Here is a 27,804-nt window from a genome sequence, read left to right as displayed (position 1 = left end):
AATAAAATCACAAAGGAAAAGAGAAATAACAACCAACACTAGAGAAATACAAACGATTATGAGAACATTATGAAAAATTATATGCCAGCAACCAAGAACCTGGAAGAAATAGATCAATTCCTGGAAATATATGACATAGGAAAAATGAAAAAGGAAGAAATAAGAAACTTGAACAGATAACCAGCAAAGAATTTGAATCAGCATTCAAGGATCTCCCGACCGTAGATGCTTAGATCAATAGAACAGAATGGAAATCCGAAACAAGATACAAACCTGTAACTCTATGATCCATTAATCGACAACAAGGCAGGAAGGAATATCCAAAGGCACAAAGACAGTCTCTTCAACAAACCCTAACCCTGACCGCAGGATAAGAACAATTGGTGTTGGGAAAACCAGACAGCCACATGCAGAAGAATGAAACTGGACCACTTTCTTATACGATATATATAAAAAATAAATTCAAAATGGATGAAAGACCTAAATGTGAGACCTGAAACCATACAAAGAAGAAAAGATAGGCAGCAACATCTATGACATTGGCCATTGGATCCTCTTTCTAGATATGCCTCTGAGGTGAGGGAAACAAAAGCAAAAATACTATTGGGACTTCATCAAATTGAAAAGCTTCTGCAAAGTGAAGGAAACAACCAAAGCTAAAAGGCAACATGCAGGAGGAGGGACAAGATGGCGGAAGAGTAGGGTCCCCAAGTCACCTGTACCCACCAAATTACCTCAGCAACCTTCAAATCATCCTGAAAATCTACGAATTCGGCCTGAGATTTAAAAAGAGACCAGATCGAATGCTACAGTATGAAAAGTTCGCGCATCTATCAAGGTAGGAAGATGGGGGAAAAGAAATAAAGCAACAAAGGGCATCCAAGGGGAGGAGTCCTGCGAAGAGCCGGCTATGGCCACAGCGAGTGCCCCCCAGTCAGGAGAGCTCTGTCCCAGAGAAGCAGGAGCTGAACTAACCTTCCAGGGTGAAATTGGGCCCGCAGGGAGTCAGCACAGGACCTTGGAGGGCGGGGATGCCCTCGGGCTCCCTGGGACACTAACAGACACCTGCATTCCCAAGAGAGTCCACTGAGGTCACTAAGGGGTACACGGCACATGCATTGACCCTGGAACAGCTCCAAGGGGCTCGGGCGGAGGCTCTGTGCTGAAGGGGCTGCAAGAACCTGGGAGGGGCTTGGCGGCGGCGCCTAGGGCAGAGGAAAAGGCTCCAGGCAGAGGGGGCGGTGAGGCTCCAGGAGCAGCTCAGTGGGGCTGGGGAGGCGGTTTGGTGGAGAGGCGGCTGCACGGCTGGGAGCTCGAATCCAACAGTCCAGGCCCCGGAGGACAGGACTCCAGTACACAGCCCAGGATCTGGCCTCGCCCGAGACAGGCAGACGCCGGGGGGCCCCAGGACCGCAAGGACCCTCCTGCCCAGAGCTGAGCAGATCAGAGGCCCTGCCCCGGAGCCTCCTGGACCGTCAGACAGACTGCTCCAGAGTAACTGGGGGGGCTGAATCCAGGTTTCCAGAGCTGGCCTCTGCCACTGGGATTGTTCCTCCTGGGGTCTCATGCGGTTAACAACCCCCACTGAGCCCTGCACCAGGCAGGGAAGATACTCCCCCGTGTTTTTCTTTTCATTTCTGATTGCTTCCCCAAACCTTTTCCCCCTTTCTTTCTTTTTCTTTCTCTTTTTATTCTCTTTTTTCCTTCTTTCTTCCTTTGTTCTTTTTTCTCTTTCTCTTTTCTTTCCTTCTTTCTCTCCTCTATTTTTCTCCTTTTCCCAATACAATTTGTTTTTGACCACTGTGCACTGAGCAAAATGACTAGAAGGAAAACCTCACCTCAAAAGAAAGAATCAGAAACAGTCCTCTCTCCCACAGAGTTACAAAATGTGGATTACAATTCAATGTCAGAAAGCCAATTCAGAAGCACTATTATACAGCTACTGGTGGCTCTAGAAAAAAGCATAAAGAACTCAATAGACTCATGACTGCAGAATTTAGATCCAATCAGGCAGAAAGTAAAAATCAATTGAATGAGATGCAATCCAAAGTAGAAGTCCTAACGGAAAGGGTTAACGAGGTGGAAGAAAAAGTGAGTGACATAGAAGACAAGTTGATGGCAAAGAGGGAAACTGAGGGAAAAAGAGACATACAATTAAAAGACCAGAAAGACAGATTAAGGGAAATGAACGACAGCCTGAGGAAGAAAACCCTACGTTTAATTGGGGTTCCCGAGGGCGTCGAAATGGACAGAGGTCCAGAATATGTATTTGAACAAATCCTACCTGAAAACTTTCCTAATCTGGGAAGGGAAACAGGCATTCAGATCCAGGAAATAGAGAGATCCCCTCTAAAATAAATAAAAACCGTCCAACACCTCCACATTTAATAGTGAAGTTTGCAAATTCCAAAGATAAAGAGAAGATCCTTAAAGCAGCAAGAGACAAGAAAACCCTGACCTTTATGGGGAGGAGCATTAGGGTAACAGAAGACCTCTCCACAGCGACCTGGCAGACAAGAAAGGGCTGGCAGGATATATTCAGGATCCTAAATGAGAAGAACATGCAACCAAGAATACTTTATCCAACAAGGATCTCATTCAAAATGGAAGGAGAGATAAAGAGCTTCCAAGACAGGCAGGAACTGAAAGAATATGTGACCTCCAAACCAGCTCTGCAAGAAATTTTAAGGGGGACTCTTAAAATTCCCCTTTCAGAAAAAGTTCAGTGGAACAATCCACAAAAACAAGGGCTGAATAGATATCATGATGACACTAAACTCATATCTGTTGATAGTAACTCTGAATGTGAACGGGCTTAATGACCCCATCAAAAGGCGCAGGGTTTCAGACTGGATAAAAAAGCAGGATCCATCTATTTGCTGTATACAAGAGACTCATTTTGGACAGAAGGACACCTACAGCCTGAAAATAAATGTTTGGAGAACCATTTACCATTCAAATGGTCCTCAAAAGAAAGCAGGGGTAGCCATCCTTATATCAGATAAACTAAAATTTACAACAGACTGTCGTGAGAGATGAAGAGGGACAGTAAATCATACTTAAAGGATCTATCCAACAAGAGGACTTAACAATCCTCAATATATTGCTCCATATGTGAGAGCTGCCAAATATTTAAAACAATTAATAACCAAAGTGAAGAAATACTTAGATAATAATACACTTATACTTGGTGACTTCAATCTAATTCTTTCTACCCTCGATAGGTCTTCTAAGCACAACATATCCAATGAAACGAGAGGTTTAAATGATACACTGGACCCGATGGATTTCACAGAAATCTACAGAACTTTACATCCAAACTCAACTGAATACACATTCTTCTCAAGTGCACATGGAACTTTCTCCAGAATCGACCACATACTGGGGCACAAATCGGGTCTGAACCGATACCAAAAGATTGGGATTGTCCCCTGCATATACTCAGGCCATAATGCTTTGAAAGTAGAACTAAGGTATCCCTGAGTGGCGCAGCAGTTTGGCGCCTGCCTTTGGCCCAGGGCGTGAATCTAGAGACCCGGGATTTAATCCCACGTCAGGCTTCCGGTGCTAGAAGCCTGCTTCTCCCTCTGCCCGTGTCTCTGCCTCTCTTTCTCTCTCACTGTGTGACTATCATAAATTAAAAAAATAATAAAATAATGAAAAAAAGAAATTAGAACTAAATCACAACAAGATGTTTGGAAGGAGCTCAAACACGTGGAGATGAAGGATCATCCTGATAAAGACGAAAGGGTCAACCAGGAAATTAAGGAAGGATTAAAAAGATTCATGGAAACTAATGAGAAGGAACATACAACCGTTCAAAATCTTTGGGATGCAGGAAAAGCAGTCCTAAGGGGGAAATACATCACAATATGAACAGGTGCAGCCAATGTGGAAAACACATTGGAGGGTCCTTGAGAAGTTAAAAAAAGGGGATCCCTGGGTGGTGCAGTGGTTTGGCACCTGCCTTTGGCCCATGTCGCAATCCTGGAGACCCGGCATGGAATCCCATGTCGGACTCACAGTGCATGGAGCCTACTTCTCCCTCTGCCTGTGTCTCTGCCTCTCTCTCTGTGACTATCATAAAAAATGTATAAAAGATGTTAAAAATAGAGCTAACCTACGATTCCAAAATTGCAGAGCTAGGTATTTACCCCGAGGATACAAAAGTCGTTTAGTAGTTTCAAAGAGGGACACGCAGCCCAGTGTTTGTAGCAACATTATCAACAAGAGCTAAACTGTGGCTACAGCCCAGATGTCCATCGACTGATGAATGGGCAGAGACGATGTGGTAAATATACCCACTGCGACATCACTGGGTCATCAGAAGGGATGAAATGAAGCCATTTACAATGACGTAGGAGAAGTGGAAAGGACTTATGCTAAATGAACTCAGTCAGTCAGAGAAAGACAGATACCAAATACCATACAATTGCATTCACATGTGAATTTTAAGAAACCAAACAAACTGGCAAAGGGGCAGAAGGGGGGATGACAGAAGCAAACAAAAAAAAACACACTCTTAACCACAGAGAATAAACTAATAAATACCAGAGATATGTGGGGGGGATGGGGAATCAGGGGATGGGGATAGTGGAGGGCACCTGTGACCAGTACCAGGCGTTCTATCCAAGGGTTGAATCACATGTGGTAAACCTGAAACTATATCATACTGTGTTAGAAACAGTAATTCAAGTAAAACTTTAAAATAATAATTGGTAGTATTGATGAAATATGTGTGCACTAGAGATAAAATCAGAAAGGCAACTGAAAATCCAAATAAAGAGTCTTTAGAGCCTCAAATCCCCTCCTTAGCTCAGCTCGGGAGAATCCTGCCATGCCTATTCTGACCCCAACAGAAGCCTGGATTTTGATTCTCTGGGGAGGCCACTGACTTGGTGGAGTCAGGCTATCTTTGAACCCAAAACCTAAATAGAGTGCATAAATCTAAACTGCACAAGATACTAGGAGTCCCCGTGGAGGCACATGCCAAGACCCAAACTCTAACCATACACAGACATAACCCTAACCCTACACTTAATCATAATGTTAACCTAACCCTTAAACAAGACCCATCACTAATCGAAAACCAAACACAAACCCCAAGACCAAAACACATTCACTGAACCTTCCTGCCAACCCTCACGCTAACTCTTAATCCTATTATGAACTCTTCACCCTGACCCCTAACTTAAATCTAACCCGAACACTAACCTCTAACCCTAACCTTAAAATAAGGTATTCAAATCCTATTCCTAACCTTAACCTGTACCCTAACCTTAACCCTCTAATACTAATCCTATCTCATACCCCAAACTGTACCCTAACCCGTACCCTAAAACCAACACCTAACCCACTCCCTAACCCTATATCTTACCCTTTTCCAAAACCGTACCCTGACCCTGACCTGACCCTAACCTTAACCCCTATCCAAACACTAACCCTAACCCTAGCCCTAACCCCTATCCTAACCCTAACCCTCGCCCTAACCCTAAACCTAGCACTAACTTTAACTCTAACTCTTAACTCTAACCCCTAACTCTAACCCCTAACCCTAACTCACACCCTAACCCCTAACTCTAACTGCAAACCTAAGCCCAACCCTAACTCTAACCATAACCCTAAACCCAAATCCAAAACTCGTGCCCTAATCCCTAAAGCCTAAACCCTAACCTAACTCTAAATCCTATCCCTACCCCTAACCCACATCCTAACTCCTAGCCACTGACCCTTACCCTTATCCCTCACCCTAATCTCTAATCCATAACCATAAGCATAATCACTAACACCTAACATCTAACCTAAGGCTAACCACCAACTGCCTCCCCTCCCCTGACCCTACCATTCATTCTACCCATTCACTTACCCTGTGGTTCAGAGGAGTCCCTTCTCATATGGACGTGGCCCCCAACAGCGCCTCCATAGTCCTCCAGGGGTTCCTGAGGAAGCCAGGCTCCTGTGAGTGCGGACATGGCCCCACGTGTTCCTGTGTCATAGTCAGTGGGTCCAGAGGACGGCGGGTCTCCTGTCACTGTGGACTATGCCTCACATCCTCTGGAAGCCTCACAGCAAGTCCTCAGGAGGCCAGGGGCTCCTGTCAGCCTAGACATGGCCTCACATCCCCCAGAAAACTCACTGTGGGTCCTGATGAAGCTGTGGGCTCCTGTCAGCATAGACCCAGCCCCATATTTCCCAAAGCCAAAGTGCAGGTCCTGAGGAGGACGGGGGTCCTGTCAGTGTTGACGTGGCCCCACATTTTCCTCAAGCCTCACCATAAGACCTGAGGAGGCTGGGGGCTCCTGTCAGTATTGACAGGGCTCCAAATCTTCCCAAAACTTCACAGTGTGTCCTGAGGAGGCCGGAGGTTCCTGTCAGGGTGCATGCGGCACCCACATCTTTCTTAAGCCTCACCAGAGGCCCTGACAAGGCTAGGGTCTTCTGTCCGCATGGACGCATATCCATATTTCCCAAAGACTAGACCAGGGGTCCTGAGGAAGTCAGCGTCCTTTTGTGTGGACATGACCACACGTACTACCAAAATGTCACTGAGGGTACTGAGGAGGCCGTGGCTCCTGTCACTCTGAATGCAGCCCCCAGCTTCCAGAAGCCTCAACTTATATCCTGAGTGGCCTGGGAGTTTCTGCCAGAGTGGACGCGGTGCCACATCTTCCTGAACCCTCCCCGCGGGTCCTGAGGTGGCCCAGGGGCTCCTGTCAGCGTGGATGCGGGCCCACAATATCCTGAAGCATCCTCGCGGGTCCTGAGGTAGCTCAGGTTTTCCTATCAGGGTGTATGCGGGCCAACATCTTCCTGAAGCCTCACCGAGGGTCCTGAGAGGACCGGTGCTCCTGTCAGCGTGAACACGGCCCAATATCCCCCTTTAGACTCCCTGCGCGTCCTGAGGAGGCTGTGGCTCATCAGGGTGGATGCGTCCCCATGTCTTCATCAGGCTTCCCCAGCACAGGCTGCCTCCTATTATTGCAGGCAGACGAGGCCTACTGCACATGCATGCACCCTGGGTGAGGCCTGGGCTTGGGTGCCCCCTTTGCGATGCTAGGCGCTGCAGGAGGCTGTGCAGGAGGCGGCTCGCTGGTGCAGGGGGCCGCACCTGCCTCCTTCCAGGCTCCAGCTGTGGCCTGTTAGCATTGGAAACGTCTCAATGAAAAGGAGCCGAACACCCGGCTTCCCCAGAAATACTTAAGGACAAGGAATTGGAGCCCACAGACTGCAAAATGAAATGTGGACCAGACTTTAGCAAGTCCTACAAAATTCACTCAACTCCCTTCCACTGTGGGCGGGACTGCGGGCTGGTGCCGCCGCCCTGGAAACAGCGTGGAGGCTCCTCAGGAAGTTACAAATACAGACGCCCTGCGACCAGCAGGTGGAGGGCCTGGAGCTGACTCCGAAGATACAGATACAGTGAGACTCGGGGCACCTGCACCCCAATGTCCACAACAGCCAGGTCCACAGTAGCCACACTGTGTGAGGTATCTCGGTGCCCTCAGGCAGATGATGAATAAAGAGCATGGGAGATAGATGATGGTCATAGAGAGAAGAATGGTGCTCAAGTATCAAAGAGAAGGAAATCTTGCCATTTGCAATGACGTGGATAGAACTAGAGAAATCATGTTAAGTGAAATAAGTCAGTCGGGAAAGAGAATGACTGTGGGGTGTCATTCATAGGTGGAATTAAAGAAGCAAAGCAGATGAACATCTGTGAAGGGAAGGAAAAACAAAGAAGATGAAAACAGATGCAGGAAATACAGACTCTTAATTATAGGAAACAAACTGAGGGTCGCTGGAGGGTAGGGGATGGGTGAGGGGATCACAGGGGACCGGCATGAAGGAGGGCACGTGATGTCACGAGCACTGCTGTTATCTCCAACTGGTGAATCCCTGAATTCTTCCTCTGAAAGTATAATACACTATCCGTTAGTTAATTGGGTTTAAATTAAATTAAGTTAAAAAAATCAGTGGTATCAGAGCACAATTCCGTCTAGAATCTCTGTTCTGCTCCTTCAGCTTATGCCGGGACCACCCCCCTTGAGTCTGGTTTGTTTAAGTAGGCTCCACGCCTCATCCATGGCCCAGCACACGGCTAGAACTCACGACCCCGAGATCAGGACGGGAGGTGAGGTCAGGTGTCGAATGCTTAACTGACAGCCAGCCGGGGGCGCGAGAACAACACTGTTATATCCTGTGTCTCTGTGACATCGTTTGAAATAGGAAAGTGCCATGTCCCTCTCTGGCCTGCTCCTCCAATACTGATTTGCTGTCCGGGATCATTTTGGGGGGCGGATGGATGTTATGGGTTATTTTTTTCCTATTTCTAAGATCTGCAACCATGATTTTGATTGGAATGACATTGAAACTGAGGGTGGCTTCAGGAACTGCGGACATTTTCACAAGATGAGGCTCCCACCCCCGAGCCCAGGAAGGCCTCCCAGAGCCTGGTATGGCTCAGTGCACAAGTCTTGTGCTCCTTTGTTTCTGTCTCATTATTTATTCTCTGTGATGTTCCTGAGAAGGGAGTCACGTCCTTCATTTCCTTCCTGAGTGCTCATTGTTGGGATACAGCAAGGTTATTCTGCTCTGTAGGGTCAGTTTGTGTCCCCTGACTTTACTGAACTCACTCCTTAGTTCTAACAGGCTTGATGGAGGCTCTCGACTTTCCTGTTTCTAGTACCACGTCTTCAGCATATAGGGACAGTGTGAGTTCCCCTTCCAGTTGTGGAACCTTTGCTGTTTACAGCTTAATGCCCTAGAAAGCCCCACAATAGAATAAAAACTGAGTCCAGGCAAAGGGCAGGAAGCCCCTATTAGAATGAGAACAGAGCTCAATGCCCTAGAAGGCCCCATATCAAAATGTAAACAGAACTTGAGGAATTGCTCCAGCCCTCCTGGAGGTCCCGAGACCAGCACTTAAAACTAAGCTAAAACCCACCTCGGGGTCCAAGTCCCTGCTCCACTATGTCGGGTGCACTTGGACACAAGCTCGAGGTTGTAAATAAACCCTTGTGTGTTTTCATTGGTGTCGGCTTCTTGGTGGTTTCTCGGATTCCCAATCTTGGGCAAAACAGTCTGAGAAAAAAAAACAAAACCAATGAAGCTCAGACACAGGCAGAGTAAAAGCAAGGTTCTGAGAGAAGCAGTGGAGGCCCGGGGTGTTGGCAGGTCTTTTGTGTAGGCCCTTGCAGACTGGGGGGGGGGCGGGGGGGAGGGGCGTTGGGGTGGGGGGTATGCTCAGCCCCAGAGCCAGAATACTCAGCGTCCCCACCCACATCCCGCCCATCAGGAGAGTCTCAGGGAGCAGCACAACGCCGCCCACTGGAGGCCAGAGGCGCTGACGCCCACCCAGCCTCTGACCCCACAGTTGCATCTCCCAGGTAGATGTGCACCTAAGAATCAGTGGCATGGCCCATCCCGAGACCCAGCACAGACCACTCACTGCCACCAAGTTGTCGGACCACAGAGGCTGCAGAGCTTCAGCGCTGCCTGGAAAGTAGGGTCTAGCTTCCTTTGTTCTTTGTGCTTTATTTTCATTTATTTTCTTTGATTCTTTTTTATTAATTGCCTTATTTTAATTTTTATGTATGTACCTTATATATTTATTATTTTTACTATCATGGTACTTTAATTGTGTTTCTTATTTTGGAATTTAGAATCTTTAACAAGCAGGCCAAAATAATCTGGTGTTTTTTATTTTTGGAGGGTAGTTGTTATTGTTTTTCTTGGTTTTCCTTTTTCTTCCTTCTTTCTTTTACGGAAAAAATAATGATATGGAGAAATTCAACTCCATAAAAAAACATGAGGTAGTACTCACAGCCAGGAAGTTCATCAATACACATATATGATGTCTAATTACAGTTTAAAACAATGATTATAAAGGTAGCAGCTGGGCTGGAAAAGAGCACAGAAGAAAACTAGAGAATTCCTACTGTAGAAATAAAAGAACTAAAATCTAGTCAGGCCAATGTTAAAAATGCTATAACTGAGATGCAGTCCCCAGTGGAAGCCTTCAAAACAAGAAAGGTTATGGACCACAGAGGCAGACATAGGGAACTCAGCCACTTATTAAAACAATAACATTCATATCATAGGAGACTCAGATGATGAAGAGAGAGAAAAGGTGGGCCTTGCTCAGCCATTAGAAAGGACAAATACTCACCATTTGATTCAATGTGGATGGAACAGGAAGGTATTATGCTGAGTGAAGTAAGTCAATCAGAGAAGGACAAACATTGTATGTTCTTATTCACTTGGGGAATATAAATAAGAATGAAAGGGAATACAAGGGAACGGAGAAGAAATGTGTGGAAAATATCAGAAATGGAGACAGAACATAAAGACTCCTAACTCAGGGAAATGAACTAGGGGTGATGGAAGGGGAGGAGGATGGGGGTGGGGGTGAATGGGTGACGTGTACTGAGGGGGGCACTTGACGGAATGAGCACTGGGTGTTATTCTGTATGTGGGCAAATTGAACACCAATAAAAAGTAAATTTATTATTAGAAAGACAGAAAGAAATAGTGGCATCTGGGTGGCTCAGTCAGTTAAGCTTCTGCGTTAGGCTCAGATCATGATCCAGGTCCCAAGGCAGGCTCCCTGAAGCAGGGAACCTGCTTCTCCCTCTCCATCTGCCCCTCTCGCTAATGGTTTTTCTCTCCTCTCTCTCTCAAATAAATAAATAACATCCTGAAAAAGAAACAAACAGAAGGAAGAGAAATCTCCCATGTAGTAGAATTTCAAGGAAGTTGTCCAGACATTCCTCAAGTTGATTAGCATAGCCTCCCACTCTTATGTGTGGAATACACATAGTAACTTCCTTCTACAAAATATAATATGAAAATCTTAATATAAAAATAAAAATAAAAATAATAATAATAATAAAAATAAAATCACTTTACTATGGAGAAAGCTGACAAACACTACCTCAGCAAGATGATCAGATCAATACCAAGACTGATAAATCATGTTGATAATATCTATCCTTTATATGATACAATAAAAATGGCATTATATCTCTGTATATAATCCACAAAAACAGTTCAATGATGAGATAAACAACAGACATGTCCCAACTGAGGTAAATTTTACAAAATACTTTAATTCTCAAAGTGTTCCAGTTCAACGACAACAAGGAAAGGCTGAAAGACTGTCACAATCCAGAGGAGCCTAAGAAAACACGAGTACAAATGGAATGTGATATGAAGGATAGTAACTTAGCAAAATCTAAGGAAATCTGAATAACGTATGGTCTTTTGGTTAATGCGACTATTTTAATATTGATTCATTAGCTAATATTAGTACCGGACTAATATAACACCACAATCATATCCCTGCCCCACACCATCCACCACCACACCACCGGCCCCCAGCAAGGACCCAGAGTAGCTGCCCCCCTGTGGGACATGCTCAGCCTCCCCAGGGTTCTCTGGATACCCTGCTCCCATCAGAAGCCCGATTGTCCCATAGAGAACCCAGGGCTTGCAGGGAGGAGGGAAGGCAAGGTCCCTGAAATGGTGGGTGCAGGTGAGTGGTGCAGAGGACACATTGGGCCCTGCCTCCGCCCACTGTCCCTCCTGGAGGTCGGCACACCCTGCACAGGACACCAGCCCCTAACCCAAAGGGACCTGGGCTGACCTGGCCCCGTGCTCTGTGGGGGCTGAGGTGATTTGAGCCCCACCCAGCCCCAACACAAAGACTAATGGGATCCAGGACTCCATGGTCCTGACTAGCCCTGGATTCTGGCCCCAGGCTGAGTGAGCCCTCTCACAGCTTGACGTGGCCTCTTGGGCCCTGTGTGTGCCCCAAAGATCCAGGTCACTGACCTAGGGCAGGGTGGGGGATCCCGGGACAACCCAGGGTGGGGAGAGGATGGATAGGCCGGTTGGCCCCACCCGACCCCACACCAGGAGGCAGGCTCCAAGTATTGGGTATTGGGGCCCCAGAGGGCCCAAGGCCGGGGTCCAGCTGCCCTGTGGGTCCCAGTCAGGAGCCCATGAGCTGCAGGTCTAGGTCATCTCTGCTGTCCTCAAAACAGTCACTCAAGCTGAAATCTCAGGACACACGCCCCCACCCAGAGTCCCCACATGCTCCCACAATGTGGACTCTAACACCCGCCCCCCCACACTGTGTGATTCTTGCCCTCCCCTAAAGGACAGAAAAGTCTCCCTCCCCAGGGGAAGGCGCACATTAGGCTCTGAGCCGGTTTGCTGTAAAAAGTCAATAAAGTTTTGTGGTGCGAAAATGCATAGCCAGGCCATTTCTGTGTCTCCCAGAATTCTGCGTGGGGCGTGGAGAGATACCCAGAGAGGAGGAGGGGGCACCATCCAGGCCCCAAACAGCCCCTGCAGGGGCGCAGCCAGGTACACACAGCTGACGTCCCCACGTGCCTTCCAGGGGCGGCCAGATGCCAGGGTCAGGACCCACAGACTTTCCTGGGACTCAGGCTCTGCCCACTGGGCCAGGAGGGGCTGGGACAGAGTGACAGCCAGGGAGCTTCAGGTCACCAGGGTCTGTGCACAGCGACCTGGGAGGTCTGTGCTCCCTCTGTCCTGATGAACGAGGATGGCCGAGTTCCGGGGCACTTATTCCCCTCCCCGCAATCCCGTGCCTGTGTGCCTGGGGCACAGAGGGCCTGTGGGGTGGTCAGCGTGGCCCTGGAAGGGATGCCAGGACACCAGGCCCCGGTGTTGTGCACAAGATTGTTAATCAGGGGAACCACCAAGGAGCCCACACCAATGGAAACTCCCGAGGGTTTCTTTACACGCTGGAGCTTGGGTCTAATTGCACCCAACACAGCGGAGCAGGGACGTGGATCCCGAGACTAAGAGGCATAGCAGCTTTATAGGGGCCAGTGGCACATGGGATTCACAGAAAGTTGCACGATCATGCCGGTCCACAAGCTGGTGGCTGATTGAATTACACCTTACCCTATAGTATCCCATTGAGGTGGCCTATTACTTTGGTCAGAATCGTCGCACAGTTTTGGGGGACACAAAGCAGGGTTACATTGTTATAAGCCGATTTCCGATTAGGACACCCTAATGTGTCCTAATCGGAATCGCTGTGTGCCCAGTGGCCTGACTAGGGTGGGGCAGCACCTTAAGCAATAAGCAGGTCATGTGGGGGTCATAGGGGAGGTGGCGGGTGTAGCACAAAATGGAATCAGTTCTGCCCTGCTTGTCCAGGAGTAGGCGATTTTTGTTAAGTTTCCTGGGTCCCACACTTGCAGCTCATGCACCTCTGCTACCCTGACCAGGTGGCTCAGCCTGCACACCTTGTGGTACTGGATCTCTCACACCAGCGTGTGGAGGGCACCCTCCTTGCCCTAGTGAGTAGGGGCTGGGTGAGCATGGGGATCGCCACAAGGCCAGGCAGCACAGGGGACCGAGAACCCCAGCCCTCACCCCAACTCGACTCCCACACACAGGCAGCAACAGGGCTCTCTGCCATGGGCAGCTCCTCGGGATCTCCCCCAGGCAGCGCTGAGGTCTGGCTCCCTGATGGAGAAGAGAAGCAGCCTGTGCTCAGCAGGACCCCCTGCTGGACATGGGAATTTGGCCGAGTCGGAACTTCAAGCTCAGCTGACCCTCCAGAGGAAAGTCACTGCAGGAGCGAGCCCCGAGTAAGCAAGGAGAACCCAGCTATCTGCCCAGCGCCAGCACCAGAAATGATGTTGTGCCAACCATTTCGGCATTTGGGTGACCCAGCCAGAGGATCAGATACCTGCACGTGATATCTGCATGTGATAGACACACACACAACCCAAAACCAACAAAAGTCGGAATACCCTAATGTTGTCAAACAGCAGCCGGATGGTTACATACACAACGCTGTGGTCCCCAATAGGATACATGGTAGACGCTATAAACCATGACTGCAGAGGTACTGGAGGCACGGAGATGTGCCTGCTGGGTTTCAAAAAGGAGCACAGAGAGGTTGGAAGCATCCTACGGATGGGGTACCCCTCCTAGGAAAGGACACCAGGTCACTGTGAAGGCTACAGATGGTGAAATCTGTCCTCCTCTCTTTCAGCTTCTGGTTTTCCTCCTCTTTTGTTCTTCCTAATTCTAGCTTAGCCTCCACCCTGCATCCAAGACAATGACCAAAGAGGCTTCGTTATGACATTTCGTCCTAAAGGAGGCCAAGCTCTGGCTACCGGGTTCAGAAATGGTCATTGCCTAGGTGTATGCTGATCCCCGGAAGTCGTGGCTTCACGGCTCTTCTCTCCCTGCAGAACGAGGGGAACCACAGGTCTTACAATGAAAGACGCCCACTTACACTGAGGCAGGACTATCCCTTGTGGAGGACGTCATCTGGGCTAAGTAGTACAAGCGGGGCGATCAAGAATACTTCGCAGGTGAGACATAAGCAAACACTTACCTTTGATGTCATGCTTTATTTGTTCATCCATTTATTATTTGTTAAATATTTTCATTTCATGTCCTCTCTATACCCAACATGGAGTTCAAACTGACAACCCTGAGATCAAGATCCCCCAACCAGGCCAGCCAGGTACCCCACTGCCATGTTTCATAACTCTTTGCTTCCTTGCCTATCTCTGCATTGAACTGGAACATTAAGTCCTGGACGGGAAGCTTTAGTTACCTCCGAATCCTAGAACGTTCTCACTGTATCCCATTCCTAGTTTAACATTTACCATTGAATAGCACTTTAAATAAATAGTAAAATAACTACTACAGTAAAGGAAATTATCAACTTTTCACGTGTGTGGGCCCTGCTCCCTGGGCTCCCAGGGAAGCTATGGTTTCTTTCACATTGATCAGGTCCAAATGACTCCACCACACCTCAAAGCGTGGGCTCAGTTTCTGCCCTGACACATGCAAGACCCCTGCTTCAATTAACATGTATCAATCAATCAAAGAGAGACTGACCAGCTCAGTGTGGTTCGTAAGAACATGGGACTCTTGTTCTTGGGGTAGCAAGTTCAAGCCCCATGTTGGCTGTAGAGATTACAGAAAAATAAAATCTTAAAAAAATCAATCAGTTGATCTTGGAGAGACATAGCCCCGGATCCCACAAGGGCAGAGAGCCAACTGACGAATCTACTCACAATATTATAAGCAGCAGTGCACAAAAATTGAACTTTCAGAAGTCTCCTAGAGTGGGGGACACACCAGCCTTAAGGTGTTCAGGTGGAGAAGTGGGGGGCAGTCCCTGGAGCAAAAGGGCGGGTTCAGGATCCCAGGGACACACTCCTATGGTGGCCCCAGGGCTCCCTGCCCAGGATGGCAGCTGGTGACTGGCCGGTGTCTGTGTCCCTGACGCCGGCTCCTCCTCCCCGGTTTTCCCACAGGAAATGAAGGAGGAGGCCTCGTCTCCTCCAGGGACATCACGCAGATAGACCTGGACATCAACAAGATGTTTGGCAGCCAAATCAAGTTTTGGGACTGCTAGAGGGCGGGGAGAGGCTGTTGAGTCAGGGGGCTTCGAGGCCCTGGGGGATGTCCAGGGGCTTCTGGGTAAAGAACACTGGGCTTAAGAGGCCAGGGGAAGCAACAGCAGCCAGCAACACACCACTGTATGGTTGGGTGCAGGGGATGACACCCGTGCCCCAACCCCCGGGGCTTCGGGGGTTGAGGGGGTCACTAGGTCAGTGTCTCTAGGGGTTTCCATTGGAGCTGAACCACACAGGGGCTAGGGACGGCCCCTTGAGAAGCAGGGGGCTGCGGTGGGGCCCGTGGAGGGCAGTAACCGGACCTGCGGGCCAGGCAGCATGGCCGTGGCTGGAGCAGGACACACATCGTTCCCATGAGGGTCAGACGGGTCAGGTGACATCCACACTTGGTGTTTTATATATATCTAAATTCTATGCATTTAATTTGAGACAATTTGCAATTTGTAAACATATATAGTATGATGACCCCCAGATAATGCCCCCGGTCCAGCCAGCGCCCTGCACTGACCACACGGGGCCCCAGGGGCAGGTGTCACAGCAAACCCCAGACTGGGATCGCCTTTATCTGTAGACGTATCCATGTGCGTCTGAGAGAAAGTGGATGCCCTGTATCGGCAGGCCCCCCATGTCATCCCCTCTTTCCCCACCCCCACACCATCCCCCTTCATCATCATCCCCAATAGCATCCCACCTATATCATCTCCCTCACAACGACACAGCCCCACACAATCCCCACCCACACTATTCCCGCCACCATCCTCCCTAAACCATCCCCCACACTCCACCACCATCATGCCCCTGCCCCCACAACATCCACCCCCACAGCTTCTGTCCCCAGCAAGGACCCTGGGCAGCTGTCCCCTGTGGGACATACTCAGCCTCACCGGTGTTCTCTGGATACCCTGCTCCCATTAGAAGACCGGGTTTCCCATAGAGTACCCAGGGGTTGCAGGAAGGAGGGAAGGCAGGGAGCCCCAGACATGGTGGGTGCAGGTGAGTGGTGCAGAGGACCCACTGTGCCCTGCCTCCACCCACTGTCCCTCCTGGAGGGCGGCACACCCTGCATAGGACACCAGCCCCTAACCCAGAGGGACATGGGCTGGCCTGGCCCCAGGCTCTGTGGGGTTGGGGTGATTTGAGCCCCCCCAGGCCCGACACAAAGACTAATGGGATCCAGCCCCCCATGGCCCTGGCCAGTCCTGGATTCTGGCCCCAGGCTGAGAGAGCCCTCCCACAGCTGGATGTGCCCCACAGATACAGGTCGCTGAACTAGGGCAGCCCTAGGAATCCCGGGACACCCAATGTTGGGGAGAGAAGAGGTAGGCCGGTGGGCCCCACCCGCACCCACACTAGGAGACAGGCTCCACCAGGTTCTGGGGCCCCAGGGCCCCGAGACCGGGGTCCAGCTACCCTGCAGGGAACAGTGCAGGAGCCCATGAGCTCAGGTCCAGCTCAGCTCTGCTGCCCTCAGAACCGTCTCTCTTGCTGAAACCTCAGGACACGTCCCCACCCGGAGTCCAAACATGCTCCCAGGTTGGGGACTCCAGCACCCGTCCCCACCCCACATGTGATTCTTGCCCTCCCCTAAAGGACAGAAAGGTCTCCCTCCCCAGGGGAAAGCACGTGCCCTCGGCTCTGAGCCCCATTGCTGTAGATCGTCAATAAAGTGTTGTGGTGCGAAAATGCACAGCCAGCCCATTTATGTGTATCCCAGAACTCTGAGCAGAGGGTGTGGAGAGACCCCGAGAGAGGAGGAGGGGCTACATCCATGCCCCAAACACCCCTACAGTGGCGCTGCCAGTCACACCCAGCTGACATCCTCACATGCCTTCCAGGGGCTGCCAGACGCCAGGGTCAGGCACCATAGACTTTACTGGGACTCAGCCTGTGCGCAGCAGGCCAGGAGGGGCTGGGACAGAGTGACAGCCAGGGAGCCTCAGGGCACCAGTGTCTGTGGAAGAGACCTGGGTGGTCTGTGCTCTCTCTGTCCAGGGGGCCAGGGCTGGCTGGGTTCCGGGGCACTTCCTCCCCTCCCCGTATCCCCGTGCCTGTGTGCCTGGGGCACAGAGGGCCTGCGGGGCGGTAGCGTGGCCCTGGAAGGGATGTCAGGAAAACAGGCCCTTGTGTTGTGCCCAAGATTGCTAATCCGAGAAACCACCAAGGAGCCCACACCGATGCAAACTCCTGAGGGTTTCTTTACAAGCTGGAGCTTGGGTCCAAGTGCACCAGACACAGAGGAGTAGGGATTTGGACCCCGAGACTAAGAGGTGTAGCAGCTTTATAAGAGCCAGTGTGACATGGGAATGCTGAAAGATGCGTAGTCATGTTTGTCCACACGCAGGTGGCTGATTGAATTACACTTTACCTTTTAGTATCGACTTGAACTGGCCTATTACTTTGGTCAGAATTGGCGCGCAGCTTTGTGTGGCACAATGCAGGGTTACATTGTGATGACCGGATATCAGATTAGGGTGTGGCAGCGGCTTGAGTCGGGTGGGGCAGCGACTTAAGCCATAAGCAGGTCACGTGGGGTCATAGGGGAGATGGCTGGTGGAGCACAAAATGGAATCAGTCCTGCTCTGCTTGTCCAGGGGTAAGGGATTTTTGTTAAATTTACTGGGTCCCACACTGCAGCTCACGCACGTGGGCCACCTTCACAAGGTGTACTCGGCGTGCACACCTTTGTGGTGCTAGATCTCTCACACCAGCATGTGGAGGGCACCCTCCTCGCCTTAGTGAATAGGGCTGGGTGAGCATGGGGCTCAGCCTGAAGGCCAGGCAGCACAGGGGACTGAAGAACCCCAGCCCCGTCCCCACCCAGACTCCCAAACACAGGCAGTCCCAGGGCTCCCCCACATGGGCAGCTGGCTCCTCAGGAGCTCCCGCCAGGATGGGCCCGAGGTCTAGCTCCCTGCTGGAGAGGCATCAGGGAGAAGATAAGCAGCCAGCGCATGGCAGCGCATGGCAGGACCCACTTCGGGCCACATGGGAATATGGCCAAGCCAGACCTTCCAGCTCAGCCTACCCTCCAGCGGAAAATTACTGCACGCGTGAGCCATTGGTCTGCCATGAGAGCCTAGCTAGCCGCCCAGCGCCAGCACCAGAAATGATGTAGTGCCAACCATTTCGGCATTTGGGTGACCCAGCCAGAGGATCCAATAGCTGCACGTGATAGCTACAAGTGATAGACACACACACACACAACCACACAACCAACAAAAGTTGGAATCCACCCAATGTTGTCTAACAGCAGCCGGATGGTTACATACACGACGCTGTGGTCCCCAATAGGATACATGAAAGACGCAATAAACCATGACTGCAGAGGTGCTGGAGGCACAGAGATGTGCCTGCTGGGTTCCAACAAGGAGCACAGAGGGGCAGGAAGCATCCTACGGAGGGGAGGCCCCTCCTTGGAAAGGACATCATGTCCCTGTGAAGGCTACGGACGGTGAAATCTGTCCTCCGCTCTTTCAGCTTCTGGTTTACCTCCTAGATGCCATTTTCCTCAATCATAAGACCAAAAATTTATTTTATGTTTTTAAATTTCTTTCATTGGAGTCCAATTTGTATGAATTCTTGCTTCAGCAAGGGTGTTATTCAGGAGGAGAGGAGAGATAATGATTTTCCCAGACAGGCAAAATATAAAGGAGTTCATGACCACTTAACCAGTCCAGTAAGGAATTTTAAGAGGGACTCTTCTAGTGGGGAAAAAAAGAGACCAAAAGCAACAACTCTAGAAAGGCCCAGAGTACGTCACCAGAAACACCAACTCTTCCGGTAACACAAAAGCACAAAGTTCATATCTTTGAATAATCACTCTGAATGCTGATAGACTAAATGCTCCAATCAAAAGATATAGGGTATCAGAGTGGCTTAAAACACAGGATCTGGGATGCCTGGGTGGCTCAAGGGGTTGAGCATCTGCCTTTGACTCAGGGTGTGATCCTGGAGTCTGGGATCGAGTCCCATATGGGGCTCCTGGTGGGGAGTCTGTTTCTCTCTCTCCCTAATTTTCGGCCTCTCTGTCTCTCTCTCTAATAAATAAAATCATTATTAAAAAAACAAGATCCATCTGTATGCTGCCTACAAGATGCTCACCTTAGACCTATACACACCAGGAGATTGATAGTCAGGGGAGGGAAAATCATCTACCACGCTAATGGATACCAAACGAAAGCTGGAGGACCCATACTTATATCAGACAAACGAGATTTGAAACCAAACCCTGGGGGACACCTGGTGGCTCAGTGGTTGAGCATCTGCCTTCAGGTCAGGGTGTTATCCTGGGATCCCAGGATCGAGTCCCACATTGGACTCCCTTAGGGGAGCATGCCTCTCGCTATGCCTATGTTTCTGCCTCTGCTTCTCTGTGTATCTCTCATGAAAAAATAAATAAAATATTTAAATCTCAAAAAGGAAGAAAAATACTGTAAGAAGAGATGAAGAAGAATATTATTTCATAATTAAAAAGACACTCTATCAAGATCAAACAACTAAATATTTATGCTGCCAACGTGGGAGTACCTAAATATAGAAACCAATTAACAACAAACATACAGGAAATCACTGGTAATAATACACCTACAGGGGATTTCAACACCCACTTATGGCAATGGACCGATCGTCTAGCAGAATCAACAAGTGAACAATAGCCTTGACACACTGGACCACAGGAACTCAACAGATATAGTCAGAATATTCAATCCGAAAGCAGAACACACATTCCTTTCAACTGCACATGGGACATTCTACAGAACAGATAATATCAAGGCCCACAAAACAGCTCTCAACAGGTACAACAGTTACAAGAAGGTTGATATCACACCCTGTACATTTTTGGACCACAACGCTATGAAACTTGAAGTCGACAGTAAGAAAAAATTTGGACAGAACAAAATATGTTGAGTTTATGATCATCCTACTAGAGAATGAATGGAGCAACCAGGAAATTAAAGAGGAAATATAAAACAAACGAAAATGAAAACATGTTTCTCCAAACCTGTGGGATGTATCAAAGGCAGTCCTAAGAGGGAAGTACATAGCAATACAGGCCTACCTCAAGAAACAAGAAGTCTCCAATACACATCGTAACCCTACACCTAAAGGAGCTGAAAAAGAAAAAGCAAACATAGCCTAAAGCCTACAGAAGAAGGGAAAAAATAAAAATGAGAGCAGAAATAAACAATATAGGAACAACAAAACAGTAGAATGGAAAAACAAAACTGAGCTGTTTCTTTAAAATAATTAATAAAATGGATCAAGCCCTAGCAAGCCTTATCAACGAGAAAAGAGAAAAGACCTAAATAAATAAAATCACAAATGAGAGAAGAGAGATCACAATTAACACCAGAAAAATAAGACAATTATAAGGGAATACTATGAAAGATTATACGCAAACAAACTGGGAGGCCAGGAAGAAATGGACAAATCCCTAGAAATGAGCAAATGAGCAGAACTGAAATAGGAAGAAATAGAAAGTGTGAACAGACCCATAACTAGCAAAGGAATTGAATCAGCAAGGCACCTGGATACCTCAGTGGTTGAGCATGTGCTTTGGCTCAGGTCATGATCCTGGGGTCCTGGGGGATCAAGTCCCACATCAGGCTCCCAGAATGGAGCCTCATTTTCCCTCTGCCTATAACTCTGCCTCTCTGTGTCTCGCATGAATACATAAATAAAATCTTTAAAAAAGAGAACAAATACAAAGATGTGAAACGACCTAAATAAAATCACAAATGAGAAAAGAGAAATAACAACCAACACTAGAGAAATACAAATGATCATAAGAGAACATTATGAAAAATTATATGCCAGGAACCTACAACCTGGAAGAAATAGATCAATTCCTGGAAATATATAACATAGCAAAAATGAAAAAGGAAGAAATAAGAAACTTGAACAGACAGATAACCAGCAAAGAAATTGAATCTGCAATCAAGAATCTCCCAACAGGAGATGCTTAGATCAATAGTATAGAATGGAAAGCCAAAACAAGATACAAACCTGTAACTCTATGATCCATTAATCAACAACAAGGCAGGAAGGAATATCCAATGGCACAAAGACAGTCTCTTCAACAAACTCTAACCCTGACCCCAGGATAAGAACAAGTGGTGTTGGGAAAACCAGGCAGCCACATGCAGAAGAATGAAACTGGACCACTTTCTTACTCCATATATATAAAAAATAAATTCAAAATGGATGAAAGACCTAACTGTGAGACCTGAAACCATATAAAGAAGAAAAGATGGACAGCAAAGTCTTTGACATTGGCCATTGGATGTTCTTTCTAGATATGCCTCTGAGGTGAGGGAAACAAAAGCAAAAATCCTATTGGGACTTCATCAAATTGAAAAGCTTCCGCAAAGTGAAGGAAACAACCAAAGCTAAAAGGCAACATACAAAATGAAAGGAGATATTGGTAAACAACACATCCACTAAAGAGTTAGTATGCAAAACACATAAAGCAAATATAAATCTCAAGATCCTAAAAACAAATTATGCAACTGGAGCTGAGCAGAAAAATGAATGGACTTTCTCTCTGAAAGACTGCCAGATGGCGACCAGACACAAGGAAAGACACTAAGCATCACCCATCATCAAGGAAATGCAAATCAAAACCACAATGATAGTTCACCTGACAGCCGTCATAATGGCTAATATTAACAACACAAGAAAAAACAGGTTTTAGTGAGGCTATGGAGAAGGGGTCGCTCCCTTACACTCCTGGTGGGCATGCGAACAGAAGTAGCCACTGTGGAAAACAGTGTGGAGGGTCCTCTAGTAGTTAAAAATAGGTGATCCCTGGGTGGTGCAGTGGTTTGGTGCCTGTCTTTGGCCCAGGGCATGATTCTGGAGACCTGGGATCGAATCCCACATTGGGCTCCCGGTGCATGGAGCCTGGTTCTACCTCTGCCTGTGTCTGTGCCTCTCTCTCTGTGACTATCATAAAAAAAATTTTAAAAAAAGTTAAAAATAGAGCTAACCTACAATTCCAAATTTGCAGAGCTAGGTATTTACCTGAGGACACAAAAGTACTTTAGTAGATTCGAGGGGGACACGCAGCCCAGTGTTTCTAGCAGCATTATCAACAACAGCCAAACTGTGGATACAGCCCTACGTCCATCGGCAGATGAACGGGCAGAGACAATGTGGTAAATATACACACTGCGACATCACTCGGTCATCAGAAGGGATGAAATGAAGCCATTTACAATGATGTGGAAGGAGTGGAAAGGATTAATGCTAAATGAACTCAGTCAGAGAAAGACAGATACCAAATACCATACAATTGCATTCACAGGTGAATTTTAAGAAACCAAACAAACTGTCAAAGGGGCTCAGGGGGGATGAGAGAAGCAAGCCAAGATACCCACTATTAACCACAGAGAATAAACTAATAAATACCAGAGGAAGGTGGGGGGGACAGTGGAGGGCACCTGTGACCAGTACCAGGCGTTGTATCCAAGGGTTGAATCACTAAGTGGTAAACCTGAAACTATATCATACTGTGTTTACAAACAGGAATTCAAGTAAAACTTTCAAATAATAATTGGTAGTATTGATGAAACATGTGCGCACTAGAGAAAAAATCAGAAAGGCAACTAAAAATCCAAATAAAGAGTATTTAGAGCCACAAATCCCCTCCTTAGCTCAGCTTGGAAGAAGCCTGTCATGTCTATTCTGACCCCATCAGAAGCCTGGATTTTGAGTCTCTGGGGAGGCCACTAATTTGGTGGAGTCAGGCTATCTTTGAACCCAGAACCTAAATAGAGTGCATAAAACTCAACGGCCCAAGATACTAGGAGTCCCAGTGCAGGCACATGCCAGGACCCAAACTCTAACCATACACAGACATAACCCTAACCTTACACTTAATCCTAATGGTAAACTCACCCTTAAACAAGACCCATCACTAATCGACAACCAAACACAAACCCCAAGACTAAAACACATTCAGTGAACCTTCCTGCCAAACCTCACCCTAACTCCTAAACCTATTCGAAACCCTTATCCCTGACCCCTGTTTTAAATCTAACCCTAACCTCTAACCCTAACCTTAACTTAATGTACTCAAATCCTATCCTAACCTTAACCTGTACCCTAACCCTAACCCTCTAATACTAATCCTATCTCATACCCCAAATGGTACTCTAACTTGTACCCTAAAACTAACTCCTAAAAAACTCCCTAAACTTATCTCTTACCCTTTTAAAAAACCGTAACCTGACCCTGACCTGACCCTAATCCCTAACTAAACACTAACCCTAACCCTAGCCCTAACACCTATCCTAAACCTAATCCTCGCCCTAACCCTAAACCTAGCCCTTTTACCCTAACCCCTAAAACTTACCCCTAACCCTAACTCACACCCTAACCCCTAACACTCAATGCAAACTTAAGCCCAACCCTAACTGTAACCATAACCCTAACTCCACCTCCAAACCTCCTGTCCTAATCCCTAAAGCCTAAACCCTAAACCTAACTCTTAATCCTGTCACTAACCCTAACCCCGTTCCCTAATCCCTAACCCCCATCTTAACTCCTAACCACTGACCCTTACCCTTATCCCTCACCCTAACCTGTATTCCGTAACCATAAGCTTAATCACAAACACCTAACATCTAACCTAAGCCTAACCACCAACTGCCTCCCCTTCCCTGACCCTACCATTCATTCTACCCATTCACTTACCCTGTGGTTCTGAGTAGTCCCTTCTGATGTGGACGTGACCCCCAACAACGCCTCCAGAGTCCTCCAGGGGGGCCTGAGGAAGCAGGGCTCCTGTGAGTGCGGACGTGGCCCCAATTGTTCCTGAGTCATAGTCAGAGGGTCCTGAGGACGCTGGGTCTCCTCTCACTGTGGACTATGCCTCACATCGTCTGGAAGCCTCACAGCAGGTCCTCAGGTGGCCCGGGGCTCCTGTCAGCCTGGACATGGCCACACGTCCCCCAGAAAACTCACCACACGTCCTGAGGAGCTGTGGGCTCCTGTCAGCATAGACGCAGCCCCATATTTCCCGAAGCCAAAGTGCATGTTCTGAGGAGGACGGGGGTCCTGTCAGTGTTGAGGTGGCCTAACATTTTCCTCAAGCCTCACCATAAGACCTGAGGAGGCTGGGGGCTCCTGTCAGCATAGATGTGGCCCCAAATCTTCTCAAACCTTCACAGTGGGTCCTGAGGAAGCTGGAGACTCCTGTCAGTGTGGATGCGGCACCCACAATTTTCTTAGGCCTCACCACAGTCCCTGACAAGCCTGGGGTCTTCTGTCCGCATGGACGCATCCCATATTTCCCCAAGTCAACACCAGGGGTCCTCAGGATTCAGCATCCTGTTGTGTCGATGTGACACAATGTCCTCCCGAAGCATCACCGAGGGTTCTGAGGAGGCCGGGGCTCCTGCCACCATTAATGCGGCCCGCAGCTTCCAGAAGCCTCAACTTATGTCCTGAGGTGGCCCAGGGGCTCCTGTCAGCGTGGATGCGGGCCCACATCTTCCTGAAGCTGCCCAGTGGGTCCTGAGGAGGCCCAGGGTCTCCTTTCAGCATGGATGCGAGCCCACAATTTCCTGAAGCTGCGGCTCATCAGCGTGGACGTGTCCCCACGTCCTCCTCAGGCCTCCCCAGTACAGGCTGGCTCCTGTTAGTGCAGGAAGAAGAGGCCTACTGCACATTCATGCCCGCTGGGTGGGGCCTGGGCTCGAGTGCCCCCTGCAGGACGCTCAGGCGCTGCAGGAGGCTGTGCAGAAGGCAGCGGCGCTCCAGGGGCCGCACCTGCCTCCTTCCAGGCTCCTGCTGTGGCCTGTTAGCTTTGGAAACGTCTCACTGAAACGGAACCCAACACCTGGCTTCCCCAGAAATACTTAAGGACAAGGAATTGGAGCCCACAGGACGCGAAATGAAATGTGGGCCAGAGTTTTACCACATTCTGCAAAACCCACTCAACCCTCTTCCACTGCGGGCGGGAGTGTGGGCTGGTGCAGCCACCCTGGAAACAGTGTGGAGGCTCTGCAGGACGACTCTATTTGTAACATCCTGAGAACAACAGGGGAAAGGCCTGATTTCACTCCGAAGATACAGATGCAGTGAGACTTGGGACACCTGCACCCCAATGTACACAGCAGCCGGGTCCACAGTAGCCACACGGTGGGAGGAGCCTCGGTGCCCTGTGGCAGATGATGGATAAAAAGGATGGGAGATAGATGATGGTCATAGAGAGAGGAATGGAACTCAGCTATCAAAGAGAAGGAAATATTGCCATTTGCAATGACGTGGATAGAACTAGAGGGATGATGTTAAATGAAATAAGTCAGTCAGGAAAGAGAATGACCGTGTAGTGTCATTCATAGGTGGAATTAAAAAGCAAAGCATATAACAACTGTGAAGGGAAGGAAAAACAAATAAGATGAAAACAGTTGCAGGAAATACAGATTCTTTTTTTAATTTTTATTTATTTATGATATTCACAGAGAGAGAAAGAGAGAGAGGCAGAGACATAGGCAGAGGGAGAAGCAGGCTCCATGCACCAGGAGCCCGATGTGGGATTTGATCCCGGGTCTCCAGGATCGCGCCCTGGGCCAAAGGCAGGCGCCAAACCGCTGCGCCACCCAGGGATCCCCGAAATACAGACTCGTAATGATAGGAAACAAACTGATGGTCGTTGGAGGCGGGGAGGTTAACAGGGGACCTGCATGAAGGAGGTCACGTGATGTCACGAGCACTGCTGTTATCTCCAACTGGTGAATCCCTGATTCTTCCTCTGAAAGTATAATACACTATCCGTTAATTAATTGGGTTTAAATTAAATTAAGTTAAAAAAATCCATTGTATCAGAGCACATTTCCTTCTGGACTCTCTGTTTTGCTCCTTCAGCTTATGCCGGAACCACCCCCAATGGGACTGGTTTAGCCTAAGTAGGCTCCACGCACCGTCCATGGCCCAGCCCAGGGCTAGAAATCACGACCCCTGAGATCAGTACCGGAGGTGAGGTCAGGAGTCAGATGCTTAACCAACGGAGCCAGCTGGGGGCCCGAGAACCACACTGCTTTATCCTTTGTGTCTGTGACATCGTTTGAAATAGGAAAGTACTGCGTCCCACTCTCTCCTGCTCCTCCAGTACTGATTTGCTGTCCGGGGTCATTTGTGGGGGCAGATTGATGTTATGTTTTATTTTTGTTTTTTTTTTTGTTTTTTTTTTTGTTTTTTCTATTTCTAAGATATGCCACCATGATTTTGATAGGAATGACTTTGAAACTGAGGGTGGCTTCAGGAACTGTGGACATTTTCACAAGATGAGGCTCCCACCCCTCAACCCAGGACGGCCTCCCAGAACAGAGCCTTCTATGGCTCAGTGAACAAGTCTTGTGCTCCTATGTTTCAGTCTCATTATTTATTCTCCTTGATGCTCCTGAGAAGGGAGTCACGTCCTTCCTTTCCTTCCTGAGTGCTCATTGTTGGGACAGAGCAAGGCTACTCTGCTCTGTAGGGTCAGTTTGTGTCCCGTGACTTTACTGAACTCACTCCTTAGTTCTAACAGGTTTTGGTGGAGGCTCCCGGGTTTCCTGTTTCCAGTAACGCGTCTTCAGCATATAGGGACAGTGTGACGTCCCACTTCCAGGTGTGGAACCTTTTCTGTTTACAGCTTAATGTCCTAGAAAGCCCCACAATAGAATCAAAACTGAGCCCAGGCCAAGGGCAGGAAACCCCTATTAGAATGAGAACAGAGCTCAATGCCCTTGAATGCCCATATCAAAATGTACACAGAACTTGGGGAATTGCTCTAGCCCTTCTGGAGGTCCCCGAGACAAGCCCTTAAACCTACACAAAAACTCACCTCGGGGTCGAAGTCCCTGCTCCGCACTGTCAGGTATACTTGGACACAAGCTCGAGCTTGTAAATAAACCCTCGTGTGTTTGCTTCGGTGTGGGCTTCTCCATGGTTTTTTGGATTCGCAATCTTGGGCACAACAGTCTGAGATAAAAAAACAAAACCAAAAGCATTTCGGACGCGGGCAAAGTGAAAGCAGGGTTCTGAGAGATGCGCTTGGGGGCTCTTCTGTGGAGGGCTTGCAGACTGGGGGGTGGGATGCTTAGCCCCAGAACCAGAGGACCCAGTGCCCCCTCGCAAATCACGCCAAACAGCGCCAATCTCAGGGAGCACCACTGCGCCACCTGCTGGAGGCCAGAGGCGCAGAAGACCACCCCACCCCTGACCCCGCAGGTGCATCTCCCAGACAGATGTGCACCTGACAATCAGCACCATGGGCCATCCCCAGACCCCACACAGACCATTCGCTGCCACCAAGTTGTCAGACCCAAGAGGCTGCAGAGCTTCAGCGCTGCCTGGAAAGTAGGGTCTAGCTTCCTTTGTATTTTGTGCT

At 48.7% G+C, this 27,804-nt stretch overlaps 2 long non-coding RNA genes across 3 annotated transcripts in view; both read right to left on the bottom strand.

The window, feature by feature from the left end:
- LOC144304775 (uncharacterized) overlaps window positions 1-25,163 on the bottom strand; it is a 225,876-nt gene extending 200,713 nt beyond the window's left edge. The window contains exon 1 of the long non-coding RNA XR_013371749.1: window positions 24,123-25,163. This is a non-coding gene — a long non-coding RNA (uncharacterized LOC144304775). The remainder of the gene's footprint in view (window positions 1-24,122) is intronic.
- A 736-nt stretch (window positions 25,164-25,899) lies between these two features.
- LOC144304760 (uncharacterized) overlaps window positions 25,900-27,804 on the bottom strand; it is a 478,638-nt gene continuing 476,733 nt past the window's right edge. For both annotated transcript variants that reach the window (XR_013371724.1, XR_013371723.1), the window contains exons 2-3: window positions 27,259-27,395; window positions 25,900-26,184 (exon numbers count right to left, since the gene is read on the bottom strand). This is a non-coding gene — a long non-coding RNA (uncharacterized LOC144304760). The remainder of the gene's footprint in view (window positions 26,185-27,258; window positions 27,396-27,804) is intronic.

This window comes from Canis aureus, chromosome 34 (assembly GCF_053574225.1).
Source record: "Canis aureus isolate CA01 chromosome 34, VMU_Caureus_v.1.0, whole genome shotgun sequence".
Taxonomy (NCBI): domain Eukaryota; kingdom Metazoa; phylum Chordata; class Mammalia; order Carnivora; family Canidae; genus Canis; species Canis aureus.
This window is presented reverse-complemented; position numbering and strand designations above follow the sequence as displayed.